At 41.4% G+C, this 15,168-nt stretch overlaps 1 non-coding gene across 1 annotated transcript; it reads right to left on the bottom strand.

Moving 5' to 3' along the window:
- Window positions 1–11,052: 11,052 nt before the first annotated feature.
- trnaq-cug (transfer RNA glutamine (anticodon CUG)) lies at window positions 11,053–11,124 on the bottom strand. Its single transcript has one exon. It is a non-coding gene; the product is annotated as a tRNA-Gln (tRNA).
- Between the last annotated feature and the right edge of the window lie 4,044 nt (window positions 11,125–15,168).

Below are 15,168 nucleotides of genomic sequence, written 5' to 3'. Positions count from 1 at the left end.
TAAATCAGGAACTGAGGTTTGTTCCTGGTTACTGAAGCTACATGCTGATCTAATTTACAGTGACTGCCTTAAGACTTGCACATAATGAAGTATTGACTTGAAGGAAATGATTAACAAATGTGACTTTGAGATGCTTGAGGCAAAGTCAGCCGTCTTTAACAACCTCTTCAAATCTTACTGAATTCACAAGTAGCCAAACCAAATATATTGCATCATTGCCCTCTTAATTGATTTGTGTCATTGCCCTTGAATTGATTTGTGGGAAATTGTAAAATTGTCTTCTTTTCATGTCCAGTACCAGTAAATGCATCTAGTGACCAGTGCTACAGTGTGAACCACATGGTCGCTTTATACAGTCAAAGAATGATTTATAACCAGGTGAAAAGTGAGATTAAGGCATGGACAAGGTTTCATCCATGTGGCATTCATCATGACAGTGGTATACATTAGCAGGGAGGACAAAACTGTATAAACACTGGCTTATCTGTGACAACGGAGTGGACAAGAAATGATGTGGCTAACCAATTTTCATTCACGTGCCAACAAAATGGACCATTAGGCCGACGGTTTTAAATAAAACAGTCAAGCTCTGACGTCAGATGTGTCAGAGGAAACATAGAGAAAGAAGGATGATGCAGATTCCAGATGGCTGATATGAAGATGAAGACTTTTTCCTCCGCCGTCTCCCGGGAAGGTGCAGCGCTCTCCAGGACCACAAACTGGTCAGCAATGTTAACAAAAAACCTCACGTTTAAGACTTTTTTCTCCCCAGTTTGTTGTCCAGCTTTCTGATGTGATGATCCGGTTCAGTGTCCTGAATTTAAGAGAGCCAGGCAGTGTGTTGAGAACCCAAGGGTTTATCTGACATGTTGTGTAAGTAGCCAAGCCCTTTGATGGATGACTCTTATTTTCTTGTCAACCTCAGACTACTTTTATGTTTATCTTGATATCTTCTTGATGAGCTTTCATTTATCCAGTACAGACTGGACAGGACAGGAAGGAAAGGAGAGAGAGAAAAAGAGGGTCAGTCAAAGAGAGAAAAGCACAAGGGGAACATTGTGTCGAGAGAAGCAGGTGGACAATGAGGAAATTGGACATAAGCTGTTAAAGGTCTCAGAAATGATCAGTGCTGATTGCCAGTTTTGTGCAGAAACTTGAGAACAGAGCAGCACCTCTTCTAAATACTGAAAGAACGAGCCTGAGCAGCTGCTGTATTTGGACTTCACTCCTTTGACCTTCATTTGACTCACGCAGCATCTCATTCACCTTCATTGTTGGAAGCCCTGCAGACCCGAGATCGAGTGCAATCCGCACTTTCCCTCTGTGTAGTCATTACTGGTCCACTTTTGGGCAGTATGCACAGCTGGAGAACTCTCATTCACTCAAAGTAATTCTGTGGTATTCAACTGGGCCCTGTGCTTGTTAGTTACCTGATGAGCAGCACTCTCCTGCACCACCCGGGGGAAATTTAACCACCACACATTGATTTTCAAGGCCTTCCATCAACTAACCTTAAAAATATCTGTAGCATCCTCGTGAGCGCTCCCTTAAACACAGAGTGTTTTTTTTCTCACCGTCCTGACATCTGCCAAGCAGGAGTTTGGACTAGTTCAGCCCTTTATTTGTAGAGCCACACACACACACACACACCCACGCGCACACACACACACACAAAATCAAAAACTCAGTGTCTTACAGTATATTTTCCTGTCTGTGTTTGTATTGCCATTACTTCACTGATAAAACGCAAAAGGCAAAATAATGAATCAGTTTATTAGTTTGACTATTAGACATCACCTAGAGCTGCACTAAATGACATGCTTTGTCATTTGGAGTGCTGTGTGCCAGGCATCTATTATACATCATCATGGCCTCTGTTAACCCAGAATTTTAGAAAAAGGTTGAAATACTGCATTGCATACTGTCATTGTTATTGTCCACATTTCCAATGCAAACAGTCTACATTAGAATGAAAAATGAGCTCTGGATGGACATTTTACAGAAGTCACTGAACACGGCCTCTGAGAACATTTAATGTCTCACTTTTTAATGAGTGAACTTTTCCAAGAGCGTGTCTCCCAGTAGGACTCAGAAGTTGTTATTTATATTGTGCAGACACACTGACACAGATTCTGGCCATTAAATGATAAATGAAAGAAAACCATTATTTGTGTAATGGTGTACAAGTGTGGGGGTAATCTGTTATCTGTGAGTTAAGCTAAACGTGATGCGCAGCTCCTTCTTTATGGACACTTCCGTCCTCTAATTTAATCAGACTGGCCAATGCCCCTGTGACCACCCATGACTACAGATGAGAAAATTACACAGTGTACGAAAGTCACTTCAGCAATCCAGTACTGCACTTTTAAAAAGTTGGCTGAAGTCACTAGAAACAGGTTAGAACACTCAATATTGACACAGCATGGGCTACTAACCTTCAGTTAGTAACGCAGTCTACTTTGGAAAGCTCCTCCAGACCACAGAAGACATTATACACAGGCTGATTAGTACACCTTGTGACCAGTAGACCAAACTTCATGTGTTAAAATGCTGAAACACCCATTTAAGATATGGCATTTACGTATGATCTACTTCAGGGGTTGACCTTCTTCCTTTGGTCTTCATAAAGTTACAGGAACACTACAATCATGTAAAACAACACTCTGCTTTATTCTCAAAGTGCACATCTGCTAAATTGTTTCGCACAAGACACTGACGTCAACCGCAGAGACAATGACCCGTGTGACTATGCTCTTGTCACCCTGAAAAAATGGCAAATGATGGAATCATCAAATGCTCAAGCATGTAGACATCACACTGAAATCACAGCATAAACGAATTTCATGCTTTACAGGATTATTGGTTTTCTACTGATCTCAGCTTCTGCCGCTTGAATCCACACGTGATGCCAATCTGGCGTCTCACCCATGTTGTCCAGTCAGCTTTTAAACGGTGGGACGATTCATTTCTTCAGCACAGGGATGAATTGTAGTGGAATGTCTGTCCACTTCGCTTTCTCACCAGAGGAATTCTGGACACGGCTTAAATGTATGAAACTGTTGACTTAAACACACTCCATCTCTAAACACCAGAGTGTGTGAGTAAATGAACAGAGGGAAAACAAACATGTCTTGTATCGATCATAGAGATGAAGTCAGAGGATTGCCACCTAACTCTGCAGTTCCTCCCAGCTTTATGGAGATTCAAAGCATCTTCCAACTGATTTCAGGTTTCAGGTGTAGTTCACTCTCACTGCTCTCATCAGCCTGCTGACAAGCAGCTGGAAAAACCACATGCAGGGGACCTGCCGGGCACCACATGGCAGACAAAGTTAGTCACTTGCTGGAGAATGTAGTGGAGCATTTAGCAGTTAAAGAACCAGATATTTCCCTGAGGAGCTGGTGGAAACAGAACTAGAAGGAAAATGAATATTGGACTCCACAAAGTGGCCGCAGACATGAATCCAAATGAATGCTAATGTTGTGTCTGCTGGATGTGTAAATGAGCCGCTGTCTGCTCTCTCTAAAAAGAACTGATATGCAGCAACAAGTCTATGTATGTACCCTCTGTTGTTCAAGGTATTTCTCATGTAGAGATAGTCTTCGTCCCATGTTGTAGAAAGTGAGTTTTCCTTTTGGATTATAAAGCAGGTCTAGGTACTGCACAAATACTATGAAAGTATCAAAGTGATGGGCTCAGAGAAGAAATGCACATAGCCTGTTTTCAGAGAGTGTGCCTTTAAACGACCTGTCAGGACTTCAGTTTGCAATGTCACAACTATACAGTCACCGCCCTCAGCCATGCCCCCAGCATGGCCGCTGAACACAATGATTGAACGGCTGCCTACAAAGACACAGAGGCATGTCCATTATGTGTGACCATGGAAAATGTCAGTGGATATTTGTTAGATGTCAGAGCTACTGTATAAACTCCATGAGCCAAAGATGAAGTGAAAGAAACCAAGCATTATTTACTCTTTATAAAATTTAGATGGACTCTCTGCTTAGACTAGTACATGACGTGAAATGATTGCAAACACAACAATGACAAGAAAGTTAAAATTATGAACCTCACTCGGAATACAGATAAATGGCATGATAAACTGCATTTTCCTGCAGTTGTTAATGGTAGTGTGTGTGATGTGGAAGTACATAGGTGTTTGAGACTTTGTTGGTGTGTCTATCTTTATTCGACAGTCAGGTTTGTCCACATGGAAAGAAATGTGATAAACGCCTTGAACCAGTGAGAACAAACAAGAGTGACGTCTAAAATAACACTGTTGTCCTCACCCAGTGTCAGCTAGCCCTCATCTGCCAGGCAGCAGATGTATAAATCCCAGGAAACTGCCTCCTCCTGACACCCGTGTGCTCATCAGCTGCAGAATCTTTGAACCTCACACATCCAGAGAGGCCCTCAATAACAGCCAAAGCCCACAACCATTATTCCCCTGGCGCGGGAAGTGTTTTGGGGGTGGCAGGGAATCTGACAGGAGTTGGCTGGTGACTCAGATTGCCTCTCAGGTTGTTCAGTTCAGCTGGGGTTTGAAGGGCACATTGCCAGTGTTTGGTAAAACAGCAGTTTGGAGTGTCAGTGTGTCATGTATGTTTGTCTGTCTGTCTACTCTGAGACTGAAAGTCATCAGAAACAAAATGTAAAGCACAATAAAACATGATTTCTTCAGAAGATAAATCACTATCATTCATTTTCTTTACCCACTTACTTCTCATTAGGAGGAAGGCGTAGTCGAAGCACACAATGGGCATGAAGCAAAATGAACTCCCTGAGTGGGTCATCTGTTTGTCACTGGGCTAATACAAGTAGACAGACTATCACTCACTCTCACACTCATACCTGTGGGCAATTTCAAGGCTGTCTCTGCATCCTGGGAGGACGGTGAAGTGAAGCACTCGGAGGAATTCTGAACAGGAGGAGAACATGCTAACTGTTAGCACAGCATGGGCTGAGAATAGACCCCTGTGCTGTGAGGTGACAGTGTTAATCACTGTGTCACAGTGTTATACTGCTGCCCCCTTTGTATCACTGTTCATGTAGAGTGGCTTTGCCATGGCCAGGTAAAAATGGACAACATATGATGAAGTCTGTGCACTTTTATCACTGCTGATGATGTTTGTTGACCTCTAATGCCTTTTTGCTACAAAATCTGCTGGAATACACATTTGTGGTAGCTTACAGTTGTTCAGAGTACACAGTTCAGAGTTGATTTAGAATTGATGTTCACTTTATATTCCAAGGCTCATCTCACCTTTGACATATAAAAGAACTCTGTGATCTTGAAGCTCTCTGCCAATCACCATGGCTGTCAGAGGCACCATTAATCTCATGTCTCACCTGTCACAGAGGGGTGTTTCGCATGCAGGCTATATGACCAAGACAGTCTTCCACCCAGTCTCCAAGGACACATATTGTTAATGTTGCAGCCCCAACTTGTCCCCCTGCATTAGGAAACAAGCTTTCATATTGCTGCTCAACAGTACTCCAACAGGCTTACACTCACACTTTGTTCTTAGGTTCATTGAGCGGGTGACAAACAGAGATCTTTCTGTAGGTTCCCTAAATCCTTCAAAGAACCTTCGCTGAACAATGACAACTTTCGGAACTAATATAAGGAGCAGGATTAACGATTAATTATGGCAGTCACAGGGATCAAGTTGGTTCCTCAGGATCAGAGAGTGGGAAAGTAACAGAATGTTAAGAGTTTCTTGATTACACTGGCGGGTCTCCATGGCTACCCAGCCTGAGTCAACACCACAAACACTTAATACTTAAAGTGATTATGAAGTTGAAGATTTTGGGTACAACCATAGCCGACACCTTTCCCATGTGTCCCCAAATGTCAATCCAGTCCAATCCAGTGAATGCAATTTGGGGACTGTGAAGCTATTAATGCTATTAAGCTTGACAGTTGGGCGCATTCCCCTTGTTATTGTTTTGAACTGTTAAATGTCTGTTGTTGTTCAAAGTGAACCTAGCATTGAATTAACCACCTGTGAGTGTGAAGTGGAGGGGATGAAGATCACCATCTCCAAGTCTGTCAGAAAACAATAGATTGCTCCTTGCTTGTGATTGATCTATGCTCCAAGCCACACATATGGTAACCCCTGGAAGAATGAGATTATGGTTGTAGGTCGCCACAATGAGTTTCCTTTGCGGGGTTGCTGGGTCCACCCTTAGAGATAGGATGAGGAGCAACACCCAGACAGAACTTGGAGTAGAAATATTGCTCCCTTGCATTGAGGACAGCTGGGTAGATGTTTTAGCTGACATTTTGCTTACATGTCAATATTTCAAAATAAATGTGTTTAAAAAAATTAGCACGACCTAACTGACACATAGTTAACCTACAGGCAGGTAGTTTTCCAGCACAGGAGTACTGGTCGGTTTCTCAGCCTTAAGGCAAAATATAATTAAGCTACTGTGAATAGTCCCCTGTGTGACCTTTATTTGATGGGTTCTTGAACAATGCATGCTATATAGACGATGCAATGCTGGGAGATCAACAGGGGCCCACAATAACTTTTTTACCCAGCGGCCAAAGTGGGTTAATCCGCAATACACAGGAAAGATAGAAATATCCGCTGTGCATTTTCTTCTAACTCTGTGTGTTCACAGTTCTAGTCATGAAAGGAGTTGTATGTCTCAAAAAAATAAAACAAACACAGACTTACAACCCTTGCCTTTAAAGATATCCTACAGATGATTGAACAGGCTGTGATGATTCTGGACAACACAGAGTCAAGTTTAGAGAAACAAACCGGATGCAAGGTAACGTTTGAAAAGCCAAAGTCTTTAGTGAAGAAACAGGCAGTCATACACAGGAGGTAAATATAAATAAGGCAAACAAATCGAGGAGGAATAATGCTGGAAAGAGATGAACACACTAGGATGAAGAAAGACAATCTGGCAGAATAACAGGGAAATCAGAGGAGCGCAGGATTGGCTGATGGCAAGACCAGGGATGGTTAAGTAATTGGGAGCAGGTGTGGACAATCAAGGAGCTGGAAAACACTGGAGGGCAGGAACAGAAGACGTCAGACTTTCAAAATAAAATAGCAACTACAACAGTGCACAGATTAGCAGGATATTACACTGGCTCATAAAATAATGGTCCCTCTGTACAACTGCAATTACCGTCTTCTGTGCTTTCCATACTCTAAGCCTCTGCCAAGATTCTGACTATCAAAACCAGCACAGGGGAATCTCTCTGGTTATTATACTTCTTTGGTATTTAAGTCATATCGACAGTGTGCTGCAGTGACTGATTCATCATTTAATGATACGGAGAGGGATTACTCCAAAGTTTCACATTGTGCTTCTAAAATGTTAGACTTTTCTTACAAGAATGATACATTCTGAAATTTTTGTTTCTGCAGGAGCTTGAAAGAGCATGCTGTCATCAGGGTGAACTAATGGTGAGGAAGGGTTAGTGTTGAACCTTCACATCCTGCCAATCACCCGTTCCAAAAATCTCCCTCTACGACACAATACAGAACCAGAGCAGACAAGCTTTTTATTGAGAGCTGAGAGCATTCTGCTCAAGTAGCTGCCCTGCAGCTCTACCTCACTTCTGTCTCTGCTCCCCGACCCACCACAACAGTACCAAATGCAATCGAAGGCTGTGTCAAAACAAAACCCTCTATGGCATGGTATTGCCCTTTGGCAACAAACCACCTTTTTGGACCCCACACCTGCCATTTTTAAAATAAAAAAAGAACATACAGTATATATATAATATTACCGGATATGTCTGTGTCCAATGAAATGAGGGGCTGAAGTGGTTGTGGCCTCTTGGGCGTGGAGTAGTCCTTTCAGGAAGCAAGCCGCATGGGACACACTGCCACCAATTGCTATGATAAATATCACTTTTTAGCACATTTAAATTGTTTATCTCTATACAAAAATATATGCATGTGCATGAGTACCTAAAGAAGTAATTGTTCAAGGACTTATTTTGCTCTAATTTATATACTAAAACTGTATTGTTTTATGTTTTAGTTTAATGCCTCAGGCCAGCATTGTGCGGCTAGACCATTTGTTTTTGGGCAATATAATGCTAAAGTATATAGTATTATATTATATTATATTATATTATATTATATTATATTATATTATATTATATTATATTATATTATATTATATATAGGAAATGGACACAAAAACACTGTTTGAGCAGAAGGAACATGATAAGTTTCTCTGACAGTGTGTGCACGTGTTTGTTTGCATGTGTATCACTGGATGAAAAAGGGTATATGACACATTCGCTGATGTCCAGCTGTGTTTCACATCCACTAGCAACTGCATCCAGTGGTTCCTCACAGAACAGGAAATTTGTTCCTTGTCAGAAAGAGAAACACAAACAATAACCCACATAAATGCACATTCACACACACACACCCACTGACACACAGACCTGCACATACAGGCTAACCCCTCCATATACAGACACACAAACACACACACAACCACAAACACACAGTCATTTGTATGTTGGTTATTGATTATTTGATGTTTTGACTTTTGTGATTGGTACCATTTGTGTCCTCATTTGTGTCCTCATAGGACATTGCTGCTCTGAGGCAACAAACCAACATTGGGTTGGGGGGGACAGGTTTTTTCTAGTGGATATTGTATCAGGGACCATGAAGCTCACAAAAATGGGGTGAAAAATTTTTTTTTCTCCAAAAAAATGAAAATTCATGCCATAGAAGGATAGTATATGTACATTTAAGCTCAGTGCTGACATACATATATAGATACATTGACAGCCTCATACATAATGGACAGTATCTCCTCTGTGGACAATACCGTACCCATCAGGACTGTACAGTGTTTTTTCAACAGCAAACCGTGGATTAGTCCTAACATAAAGGCCCACCTCATGGAAAAAAGAACATATTTAGATCAGGAAACAAAGAGAAGCTGAAGAGTGTCCAGAGAGAACTGAGAGGGAGGATCAGGGAGGGAAAAAAACCTACAGAACAAAAACAATACTTTCAAGCTTTTTGAAAAAAAAAAAAAATAAAATAAAATAAAAAATAAAAAAAAAAGTCAGATGGCATTTCCTCATACAGTTTTCAAGGAAACCCATTGGCAAACAACCTGCTTACCCAATATGTGAATCAGAACAGTCAATAATGTGGATTGAGCAAACATCCCTTTGGCATCACACTAGCGTTCCCATGCTGGAACCAAAAGTATATGAAGACAAGACCTAGAAATAACTTAAGCAGTCAATTTAAACAGATAATAATTCACCCAGATCATCCAAACAAGATGGTGTTTCCCTAAATAGAATTAAAATGTCCCTGTTCTAAATGATGGATGCATTGTTCTCCGCAATCCACAGAAAAAAAGAATCATGGTAGGATAGAGTACTAGCCTATTTCATTTTGGCACAAGTTAAGCAGTATACATGCGTGTGCCACTTACTGCAAAACCATTAAATCTGGCCCGTGAGGCAATTCATAAATACAAAAACCAAGATAAAATAACAGAATGTATCATGGTACATTAGCACGTAGCTCTCAGAGCTGCGCCTCAAGCTCCAGCCAGCCTCTCAGCTCTCTGCCTTCAAATGTGAATTCATCTGATGTGACATTAAAGCTATGACAGCTGCAACTGGAAAGAGGTAACGTGGTGCATTTTCCTACTCTGAAGGAACAAAAACCTGCTCTGACATCTGAATATGCTGCTGAGTGTGAAAACTCCTCCATGGGTTCGGTGAGAGGTTTCAGGGCATGAAAGTAAACAAATGCAATTGAACACACTTCCTATGCTGTTTAATGTGGAATCAGCTGATGTGTCTGAGAACCTACAATATGAAATCACCGAGCTGCAAAGAAACAACCTGCTACTGAGAGCAGCTCTTTTCAAAGCCGACTCTTACAAATATTCAGTTCCTCTCAAGACTGACTGATTGAACCACATCAGTTTCCCTTTTCAAGGAGAACAGTTCCAACCAGGTTAGTGTGATATGTGTGTTCAATACTTTTGTTAGCCCTCAAAGGATACTATAACAAATGAAAAGGTTCCCTACCCCTCACCTATATTATACCCCGACTACATCCCTATATTAATGCAGACAAAAGCTAGGTATCATATATCACAAACACTCTTGTATGGTTTCTATTTTGTATTCTTTTCTTCCTCTCATTTTTGAATAACTTTACTATTTAATTCATTTACTTATCTGTACTTTACTGATGCTTTAGTCCCATTAAATCGTTCTATACGTCACATTGTGTATCACTATTATGTGTGTATGGGAGGGTCTGTGTGTACAAAAAGTTACGTACTGATTTCGGTGACGCTGTTGGAAAACTATGTTTACTGTTGTTATTGTATTCATACAAGGATGTTTTTTTTATTAGCACAATTGATTTGAGCTTCTCTATAAGTTGCTGTGGCTTTATGTGTTATTCTGTTTTCACTCTAACCCCAGCATTAGTTTTAAGTGTTATTCCAGGTGGATCAGTCCCATCAGTTTGATTTCTGAGGTGCTGTCAGCTGGGGAATTTGGGAGTTTGTTTAGTAGCCAAGTGAGGATTTATTTTTGGACCACGTTTTTATGTTGGAAGATAAATTTTTGTGTGATTAGTTTGCTCTTTCTGGAAAAACACTCACTCACACTCACACTGAAAACACAAAGTATTAACCTCAAAATCATGACGGCTACACACCAGGGTGACTAAAGATTAAGATTAAGATTAAGATTAAGAATTCCTTTATTCGTCACATTACACACAACATGCATACTGTAGTTGAGGAGGAAAACTGTACGCGCCATGCAATTGTGAAAAAGACCAGGCAGACCAGTGTTTTTAGTGGGGGGTATTTTTATGGAGGATACCCCAGGTGAACACGGGGAGAACATGCAAACTCCACACAGAAAGGCCCCTTATTTTTCCTCAAGCAGCAGGCACCAAGGGCATGGTGGAGGACATGCCCCCTGCGCCCACAGCAGGATTTGAACCGGGGACCTTCTCGCTGTGAGGCAACAGTGTTACCACCGAGCCACCGTGCCACCAAAAGGTTAGGTTCCACCGAGATTTGAACTCGGATTGCTGGATTCAGAGTCCAGAGTGCTAACCATCACACCATGGAACCGCTGGAAAGATGTGTTTGAACTGAACGTAGACAAATCTGACACAACAAAAAGTGTACAAACTGATACTTTAAATGAACCATGTTTTGGCAAAGGTCACATTGGATATATGCATTCATACACAGTGGAAACTCTCCACTTCAAGGTTAAGTTAAGAGGCAACCTCCAGAGTTCAAGCCTTTGCAAATGTGCAAAAAAACTGCAATTCCTCGCACGGCCACCTGAGGCAGGCTACAAAAGCAAGTCAATTGCACTGCACAGAACCACATTTTAAAATTTCCAATTTTATGCACTTTTGGGTCCTTTAATTAATAAAGATCATCATACGTTTTTAAAAGAAAGCTCAAGACTCACCTTTTTAGTTCAGCTTTCAATTGATTTCTTATACTCTTTTAACTCAGACATGTTTTATCCAAGTACTTTGTCTTTTAGCTCTTACAGTAGGTCCTTTCATTTTATTCAATTTTAGGTTTTAGGTCCTTTATTCTATTGTCTTTTAGGTTTTAGCTCCAGTGCTTCCTCATGGGGGGCCTCCGCACTGGGAGGGGTGTCTGGTCTGCCTGCCGGGGCATCGTCCTGGGGACCCCTCGGGCCCAGAGGACCGGGGGCGCTCTGCGCTGCATGTGGAGTCCACCCCGGTTTGTCTGGGTTGGGGGCTCTCTGTTGCAGCGGCGCTCCCTGTGGCCACGGCCGGTGATCCTTCGCAGTGCGGATGAGCTCCCCATAGGTGGTTTTCTTTTCCTTTTTCCTCTCATGATGTCTCAGTGCCCTGCCATTTTCGTTGGGGTGGGTGTGTGTGGGTATGTGTATGTGTGTGGTTGTGTGCGGGTGGGTGTGTGCATGACGTATGTCTGCGGGTGTGTTGGGAGGGGTAGTTGCTTTTATATTGCTATGTTATGTTTTTATCTTTTGTCAAGCACCTTGTGCTGCATTTTTATGTATGAAAGGTGCTATAGAAATAAAGTTTGATTGATTGATTGATTGATATGTTTGCAATGACTGTCCTGTGAGAACCTCATCCTGATCTCATTCCCAGGTGTTGAATACCAATGTACTGTCTCCCCTCACTGGTATGAGACACACAGCTTTCACCTAACTCCAGTATAAACCGTCATCAATATTAGACACTCAGCGCAAGGTGATGTAGTATAAAGATCAAGAAAGTCCGCAAATGGAGGAAGGAGGGGTCAAACCACCGCATGACTTTCATTGTTTGGTTGCCTAAACCTAACCAAACACCGACCTTTGCGCAACATTAAACATGTGTTAGAAAGGCGTCCTGGCAGGAAGACTTTGTGTGTCACTGAGACGAGAATGTGTTGCTCTTGGTGTTTAATATTACTGCAAATGGACTTACATTGAAGTTAGTCAAGATACATTCTTCTCACGAGACAGAAAGGGTATGAAAATCTGACCACAGACAAATTATAGTATGTGTATAGTATACTAAACATATGTAGTATAATGCTGCATCAAATGTAAATACTCCAGTAAAGTGTGAATACCTTGAATTTGAAAAAGTACATCATATGTGAGTATAATACAAGAATGCGACTGCCTGAACTGGCTTGCAGACTTAGTGAAGTAAAAGGAGGAATTTCAAGTAAGTTTGAAAGTGTTTTGGAGCATTTTTGTGTCTTTATTACAGACAGTAGAAAGAGGACAATGAGCCAGAGAAAGATGCATCAAAGGTCCCCAAGCACATCTCCAGACCACTGCAGGGCCCCAGGAAGATAAAGCTTGAGAAGAAAAGTCTGTACAGAGGAGAGTAACAAAAACTTCTCTATTACTGTACATGAGTAACAGAACATACGGTGGACTTTAATGAGATGTGTCATTTACTTGCTATGGGTGCTCGTGCAGGATCTGCTCTTTAACTGCAGTGTTCAGTGAGAGGACCTTGAGGGTGATTGGCCTGCTAATGCAAATAAACGCAGAGACAAACCACACACAGCAACACAAAAGAAAACAAGGAAAGGGATGCAGAATATGAAAAGACAAAAATCCACCTGGTTTGAACAGACAAACCAAAGCATTGCAAAACAAAGGCCCAAGGTAAGAGCCAGAGCTCAGGGGCTGAATGAATACAGCAACACAGCAGCTGCAAGAACTACAATAGATGATTTATTAATGTCATTCACTGCCAACACTGGACAATTAAACTAAATGTGTTGTTTGGCAGCCTGCTACTGCTTCAAGTCACTCACCCAAGGAAGACTGGACTAAAAGCTGCAATAAACAATGCAGTTAGCTTCTTGAATGCAGCTTTTGATAAACTGGTGATTTACTAAAATGCTTATTCTACCTCCAGGATCTGACAAGAAAGGCCACAGGACAAGGCAGGAGCAAGAGACATTCATGTCCCAGCAGGTGTCTTCCAAACACTTAAAGACACCAAGGGGAACAGGACTGGAAGGGAAAAGTGTTCTCTAGCACACTTTTCTTCATATATTAGAGCAATGAAAAGCAATTTCCACACAGATTTGAAAACTGCTGGAGCTACATAATGCATCTCGACATGAATCCTTAATTTGGCTTTTGTCAAAGTGATGCAAGTTTTACAATAACATCAATCAAAACATTTCGCTCCCCTCTGTTTTGTTGTTATTTAATTGCACCAGAGTTGAGTGTTTCAGTGATTATGAGTCAGCGCGCTGTGGGGAAAAATGAAGGAACCAACAAATATCCTTTTACCTCACTGTGCAGCCAGTGAAGATTGAACACACGAGAACTCTGTTAATTTCTGCTTATTTACTGATGTCTCAGCCCCGTGCCTTCCCCAGGATTAGGTGGTGAAAGGTCCTGAAAAAACAGCTTTAATACAAATGTCCTAGTTGGACCTTTGCTGATAAGTGTTAATCCTTCAATACATGGCATATGTCGTACCCAGAATATCAGTCAAGAAGACCTAAAGGAGAACCAAAAGGAGGCCACTTTCAAATGCTTTGTTATTGTATTTCATGGCTAATCTAATCCTTTAAACTGCATTTATATCCAACTAATCAGCAACAGCAAGTAATGAGGAAATGTTAAGTAACGTAAAAGTGTTGATACTAGATGCATTTGCACAATCTCCCCATAATTTTCTGCTCACAGCACTTGATTAAGCATCAGAAAAGATGGTGATTTTTAGTTGAATATTGAGTCCACAGTGACTTGAAGCATGAGGCATGATGTTTACCTTATTAATATTTAACTGAAACCACCATCTTTCCCCGAACTGAATCAAATGTGCTTTTGTTGACCAAACCTAACTGCACGTGGGAAAAAAAATGCTGGCGCGGAGCATAATCCTGGCAGCAATCACATTTCCTTAAAAGAAAATTAGGAGTATAAACCGAAGTTCCAGGAGACAGAGTTGAGTTTCAAAGGCTCATAAAATGCTAGTAAGAGAGTCGGGTTAATATCGCTGAATTTATCATCACAGTTTAAATTCTCATATTAAGAGAGTCTAATGGTGTAGAACAATTATGTGCAAGTGGTGTTTATGGTCTGCTTTTCCTCTTTACTTTTCAGCTTGTTTCTTCCGGGTCCATTGAATTATGATTCATTTTGCCAACCGAGTTAATGCTCAGTGACCACTTTAAGATACATCCAGTGTTTCTCAGGTGCCTGTAATATTTCCCTATGCTGCTCATGAAACTCACCATCGTGAATGAATGACTCGGGAGTTAGAAAAGCACAGAGGTGGGTGCTGGGTGATTCAGTGGAAACACTTGCTTTGGGCCCCTGGACAGTGGAATATATGATGTATTATGTATTATTTAAAGAGAGGCAGAACAGAACAGAAACAAAGAAATTACAAGAGGGGGAGCTTTAGAAAGCACAGAATTGTAGGCTATTGAACTGAAATACCTCTCCCTTGTTGGTGGGAATTGGTGAAAGTACTTGGAGGAGTGACTGAAAGAATGATGAAAATACAGCCAGAGGAACTGTGCACATTAGTGAATACATGAAGGAGAGAGAGGAGTCAGGCAGAGGGGAGTGTGTCTCTTGCTAAAATGGTTGGGGAGGATGTGAGGTAGAAAAACGGACACAGTGGAACT

The sequence above is a fragment of the Chaetodon trifascialis genome, chromosome 11 (genome assembly GCF_039877785.1).
Source record: "Chaetodon trifascialis isolate fChaTrf1 chromosome 11, fChaTrf1.hap1, whole genome shotgun sequence".
Taxonomy (NCBI): Eukaryota; Metazoa; Chordata; class Actinopteri; order Chaetodontiformes; family Chaetodontidae; genus Chaetodon; species Chaetodon trifascialis.
Note: the sequence above shows the minus strand (reverse complement) of the source record. Positions and strands in the feature narration are given on the sequence as shown.